The following is a 6,523-nucleotide window of genomic DNA, read 5'->3' as shown; positions in this document are numbered from 1 at the left end:
CTCGGCTGTCCTGACTATCCAGTGCTGTATATGGCCACCTGCAGGTTGATTTTGAACTTTTGTATCTTGTCACAAGAAATAAATGAGGGCAACAGGTGTTTCTCTGCCTGACACCGGGGAAACAGTGAGACAGACCTTGGAGCAAGGGTCTGGTTATTGCCAAACAGCAAAGAAAATATTAATTCCGGGATTACCCAAAAGAGCAGTGACCTTGACGTGATTTGAACACGCAACCTTCTGATCTGGAGTCAGACGCGCTACCGTTGCGCCACAAGGTCTACACAGGGAGTGTGAGATGTTCGTCTATATGAAGATTCCGCAATACAAGGGGCTTTAAAATCCCTGCCCATTCCCACCAGGTATCAGAAGAAGCGCTCACCTGCCAGTCACCGTATGTTTTTGTTTAACTTTTGTGTTGTTTTCACGGGAAAGCATCATTAATTAACCCGTCATCTTCTTTTGTACAATGAAAGAAATGCTGACTGAGGGACAGTCGATAATTCAATCATTTGTTCTGTGCTTTGCATGTTAACTGTTCAACCATATCCCATTTTACACACTGTGTTTTAGGAGTCTGGTTCAAAATCCTCATCGCTGGCGACACCAGGAATCTGGTGCAACTTTGGTCAAATTTAACAGCACCGGTTATTCCGACACGCCAAAGTTCCCCAGTGGATCCATTTTCTCTCGCTAAAAGTTATCTATTTATTGGTGAAATAAAGAGCAATTAAGGAATAAGGGATTCCTTTTGCTAGGAGAATAAAGAGCAAATAAAAACAGCAAATGCTGGAAATTTCAGCAGGTCAGTTAGCATTTGCCAGGAAATAAGACTCACCTCCGATTGCTCCCCTATAGGAAATGTCAACACAATGTTCTCGCCCGGCATCGAACCGGTCACCTTGCATATGTAAAGCAAACGTGATAACCACGACACTAGGGAAACCTCTGGCACAGTGACCTCAACAAACTGGAGCTGACCAGTGAGCTCCCTCTGTGCTGATCACCACTGATTTTTAATGTGGAAGCAAGTCATCCTCGACTCCGGGATTACCTAAGAAGAGAGGAGGATCAGGAATGTGTTGGCTCACCTGAAACAACTTCTGTCCCACACTGGAAGTTCTCAATCCTTCTCCTCCGCTGCCCTTTACAGAAATGTCACGTGTTCACTTCCACATCCTCACAGTGGGGCCACAGAGGCTCCTACCGTCTCCCCGCGATCAGCGAACTCGCCCAGTTTGTAAAATTAAAACCGGGACATGTGTCCGGCAAAGGGCAGGAGAAGCAGGAGAGTGTGCAAGCTCATTCTGTAACAGATAGTAGTGGGGTTATCAACGGCGATTACAGCAATCATTAATCCTCTCACACACCTCAATTATGTTTCTGCGATGAACTGATTGAGAATGGAAAGGGTTAATGCTCGGGATCTTAACCACTCAACCAGGGAACAGCTTCGATAATTTGTATAAATATAAAAATATATATTTATATATGAACCTGTATGTCAACGGCAAGCTGTCTAGACCTCATGGCACAACGGTCGTGAATCTAACTTTGAGCGAGAGAAATTGTTGCACAGTGACACCCATTTCATCTTTTATTCCCTTTTAAACACTAGAAACTGAGACAGGGGGAATAAATAGAGAAATAAAAGCACAGGGATACAGACAAGAGGAAGAGAGAAGGGGAAATACTGTCCCCACCCAGAACTAATGCAGAAACCCCTCTGCTGCACTCGGGGTGGCCACCCACAGCCTGGATACACTAACGTCCCAACAGCTCATTGACTGTCGGAGTGGGATCGTGCGGCGCTTCAGAAGACAGGTCGAAAAAGCAAAGTCACTGATTCGGTCTCACGTGCTTCTCTAATCAAGAGTAGCCACACACAAAAACTTGCTTTTATAATGGCTATACATTACCGTTATGATTGCCAAGCAGTTGGTTCATTGATCTAAAGATGTGACTTTAGATGAGTCGAAGTTAAATGAAAATTGTGAGAAGTCCTGGGTTCCAATCCTGGACGAGTCCATTATTTTGCCGGCGAGTTTTGAAATTGCATAGAAATTTTGCAAAGGAAGACTTGCATTTCTGCAGTGCCTTTCAGGAACTCATGACGCCCCAAAGCGCTTTACAGCAGTTGAGTTATGTTTGAAGTGTTGTAGTATGGGGAAAGATGTGCCCAAATCACCCCACACGAACCTCAACTCTTTACAAAGGAGTTTGGTGCAAATAATCAGGTGCCTCAGGGACTTGGACTTTCTTTGAATGAGTTCTGCTTGTACCTGCATTCAAGCTTGAAACAGCAACTGGGCTTCCATCTCACGGGAGCAGCGTGTAGCGGTTAGCGAGTAGTTGACGAGGTTTGGGGTTGATGTGCGTCACTTTCAATCTTTGAAATTTCACCAAGCAAAGAAATGGTGAATCCAACTGTCCCTGCAAGCATTTAGTTCCCGTTTAATCACAGGAATATCCGCAGTCAGGAGCTGAAAAGGAATTCAAACCTAATAAGGTTTCGGGACAATCAGAATACTTTGTCACAGACAAGGCACCAGAAGGCTGGGAGGTAGATCACACCGGTTGTGGGAGAGCTGGTTGGCAGTGACATGGAAGTGTCTGCAGTGTGCGGGATCAGACTGCTTCCACACATCCACAATGAATGTCCCACTCTTTATTTGGGAAAAGTGCAACTGAGAGTGGACAAGTTCCAACTGATCGGAGCAATCTGAAGCTTTAACTGACGGACGCCCTGGTTTGGGATTTCTTGCAGTATGCACTTGTGTCAGTCTCTGTGGCGCAATGGGTTAGCGTGTTCGGTTGTTAACCAAAAAGTTGGTGGTTTAAGCCCTCTCAGGGAATTCAACTGTTTTCCCCGAGGATACTGTGCCGCACAGTTCCAGCTTGTCATTGTGTGCTTTGGTGTCACGAATATATTCTGCAAACATTGCCAGCTGTGCTGTTATCCAGTGAGTTCCCACTCCGATACTTTTATGAGCATTCAGTTCAAGTGTCGAGTTTGAGTGTATACAGAACTGAACATAGATATCAGAAAATTTAACAAGGCTGTGGGACATTGTGTTTTGTTAATATTGAAACATTAATACGAATAAATCCATTTTTTCTAATATTTAATTAAACGGGTTTTCAAAATGTTTCCGCCCAGTTTCGAACCAAAGATCATTCGCGGGTGAAGAAAATGTGACAACCACTACACTACGGAAACACTGCAATTGAAGTGATGTTAGGAACATAACCAGAGCTTTCACCGACACAGCTGGCCTACACTTCAGGAGCTGGTTTAATGAGAATAGAAAGACGATGCGATATTTAGGAAGTCTGTGAGTGTGGCAGGAATTGATCTCGTGTTTCCCAGACTTTACACATAGCAACAGGAGATGACCATTTAGCAGCAAGTGGTTAGGATCTGGAATGCACGGCTTGAAAGGGTGGTGGAGGCAGACTCAATCTTATCTTTCAAACGGGAGTTGGATAAGTGTCTGAAGGAAAAACAATTGCAGGGCTACGTTAAAAGGGCGGGGGAGTGGGACTCGCTGAGAGTCGGCACGGGCTCGACGGGCCGAATGGCCTTCCGTGCTGTAACCATTCCATGATTCTATAAGTTAGCGGCACATTTCATAGTGTGGGTGGAAGCAGAACATTGCAAAGGGACATGGATTGAGTGGGCAAAACTAGAGGAATCTGATTCAGGAGATTCTGGTGAAGCGGATATTCGGGAGTTTAATGACTTTGAAACGAACATTTTTGTTTTGTGCAGCTTCGGTCAGAGACATGTTTGTGAAAGGAATTTTTTGCAGAAAGGGGTGCAGCATTTCATCTTCTGTCTTAACACTTCTTTCTGGGTGTCGGGTCTCATTTCCTTTCGATGTTATTCTTCCAGAATGTTTATTTTCTTTGGTGTTTCACAATAACCAGACCCTTGCTCTAAAGTCAGTCTCACTGTTTCCCCAGTCTCCTGTTGATGTTACCAGCAATGAACATTTTGAACCAGACCCAGAAAGCAGTGTGTAAAATGGTTAATGGTTTAAGAGTTAACTTGCAGAGCAGAGATAAATTATCCAATTATGGAATCTCCTTCATTTAGAATTTCTTTATTTGTGCAAAAGAAGATCATCGGTTAATTAACGATGTATTCCCGTGAAAGCAACATAAAATGTAGTTAAAAAGTAATCAACAAACTTGGTGTTCGAACCCGAGAATCTTAGATTAAAAATCTCACGCTGTATCAACTGAGCTCGCTGTGCTTCTGCTAAAGCAAACGTTTTTGTCACTGATTGCAGCCAGGCGCCTGTTGGCTCCGCCCCAGATGTTTAAACTTGATGTCGAAGAACTGCCAGGATCTTCTTGAATGGTGGACCAGGCTCGAGGGGCCGAATGGCCTACGCCAGCTCCTAATCCTTACATGTTTCTGATCATATGACCTTTCACAGGAGAACAATCTCGCCCTGAGCATGCATGAGGAGAAAGCTCCAGAAAATATTCCCACCCGGTGAGCTTTCGCGTGTGAGGCGAACGTGTTAACCGCTACACTGCGGAAACATCGCCACTTTCAGCTCCCGGTCAGACAGAAATGTTTAGCGAGCAGGTGAATTGCTGAATCCCACTTTTAAGGAGCTGGTCGTGGTGCCAAGCAAATGAGTTTTGCTTAATGACTGAAAATAAGAAAAGGGATTTGAAACCGCGCTTTAAGAGCAGACTGCAAACTGAACGCAGCACCTTCGAAGGCTCGGCCATCCAGACTGTAAGTTCATTAAAATTTTGAACTTTTCTGTCTTGTTACATGAAGTAAATGAAGGCATCTGGCATATCTGTGCCTGACACCAGGGAAACAAACATTGGAGCAAGTGTCAGGTTATTGCCAAACAGCAAAGAAGTTTGCAACTTTTGAAGAACAATGATCCCAACATGATTTGAATACACAGCTGTCTGATCGGGAATCAGACACACTACCGTTGCACCACGAGGTCTACAGTGCAAATTGTCCATGTTTGGAAACATGAAGGTTCCTGAAACACAGTTTCATTTACCCTGCATTGGTGCAATGAAAGGGCTTTAAAATCCCCGGCCACTTCCAGCGTGGGTCAGACAGCATCAGAAGCAGTGCCCACCTGTCACTCACCCTCTCACGCCCGCTTTCATCACCTGCTGCCCGCGGACTGCAGCAAATCCAGTTCATCATCATCATAGGCAGTACCTCGAAGAGAGGATGACTTGCTTCCTCGCCAAAAAAGGATGAGTTCACAGGTGTTTCAATATTCCAGGCCCTGAAATGTATGTTGAAGGGTGGAAGATGCCTGTGCGTGGATTTTTTTAACGTGTGCTGGCCGTTGCACCCCAGCCATCACACGGGCTTGACAGAGCGAAGTATTCGTCCAGTGGCAAGGGTTAAACAAGACGACTGGAGACCAGCTCTGCTGCACAGACCCAGTGTGCACACATATCACAATGTGGGCTGGTCTGTGCTGCCCCTGGGCGCCTGGCCCTGAACTCATGCCTCCCCTGGGCCCTGATCACATCCCTCCACAGTCTCTCGCCGCTCCTTCGTCCCGATCTCGCCGCTCCTGCTGTATCTGCCCACGCTCCAATCACTGACCTGGACCTTGATGACATCACACTTCGCTGCCGCCACCCTCCTGCACCGGCTCGCGCTGCTCCCTGAAGTAGTCTCCCGGGACCTCCAAGCCGCTCCCAGGGCCGCTCGCCGTTCCTTTTATGGCCCCGACCTGCCGCTGGTGTTCTCCCGTTAGTGTATCCAGGCTGCGGGTGGCCGCCCAGAGCACAACAGAGGGGTTTCTGCATTAGTTCTGGGTGGGGACAGTATCTTTCCCCTTCTCTCTTCATTTTGTCTATATCCCTGTGCTTTTACTTCTCTATTTATTCCCCCTGTCTCAGTTTCTAGCGTTTAAAAGGGAACAAAAGATGGAATGGGTTTCATTGTGGAACAATTTACTTCACTCAAAGTTAGATGCACTGCTGTTCGCCATGAGGTCAAGGTAACTAGCCGTTGATATTCAGGTTCCTATATAAATATATATAAATATATCAACATCTATCATAACTGTTCCCTGGTGGTCGAGGGGTTAAGATCTGCCGCACTGACGTGGTAACGATACTCGATCAATTCATCGCATAAAAATAATTGAGGTCTGTGAGACGATTAATAATTGCTGTAAGCACCATGAATACCAATACTTTCTGTGATAGACCGAGCTTACAGACTATCTGGCTTCTCCTGCCCTTTGCCGGGCACGTGTTCCGGGTTTAATTATACAAACTGGGTGAGTTCACTGATCGCGGGGAGACGGTAGGAGCCTCTGTGGCCCCACTGTGAGGATGTGGAAGTGAACACGGTGGCTGGGTGATCCGAGACATTTCTGTAAAGGGCAGTGGAGGAGAAGGATTGAGAACTTGCAGTGTGGGACAGAAGTTGTTTCAGGTGAGCCTCCTCATTCCCGATCAGCAGAGGGAGCTCACTGGTCAACTCCCCTCTGTTGGGGCTGTTGTACCAGTG

The 6,523-nt window shown here is 46.1% G+C and overlaps 1 non-coding gene across 1 annotated transcript; it reads right to left on the bottom strand.

The window, feature by feature from the left end:
- Positions 1 to 206: 206 nt before the first annotated feature.
- trnaw-cca (transfer RNA tryptophan (anticodon CCA)) lies at positions 207 to 278 on the bottom strand. The gene has a single exon. It is a non-coding gene; the product is annotated as a tRNA-Trp (tRNA).
- Positions 279 to 6,523: the final 6,245 nt, after the last annotated feature.

The sequence above is a fragment of the Pristiophorus japonicus genome, unplaced genomic scaffold (genome assembly GCF_044704955.1).
Source record: "Pristiophorus japonicus isolate sPriJap1 unplaced genomic scaffold, sPriJap1.hap1 HAP1_SCAFFOLD_233, whole genome shotgun sequence".
NCBI lineage: Eukaryota > Metazoa > Chordata > Chondrichthyes > Pristiophoridae > Pristiophorus > Pristiophorus japonicus.
Note: the sequence above shows the minus strand (reverse complement) of the source record. Positions and strands in the feature narration are given on the sequence as shown.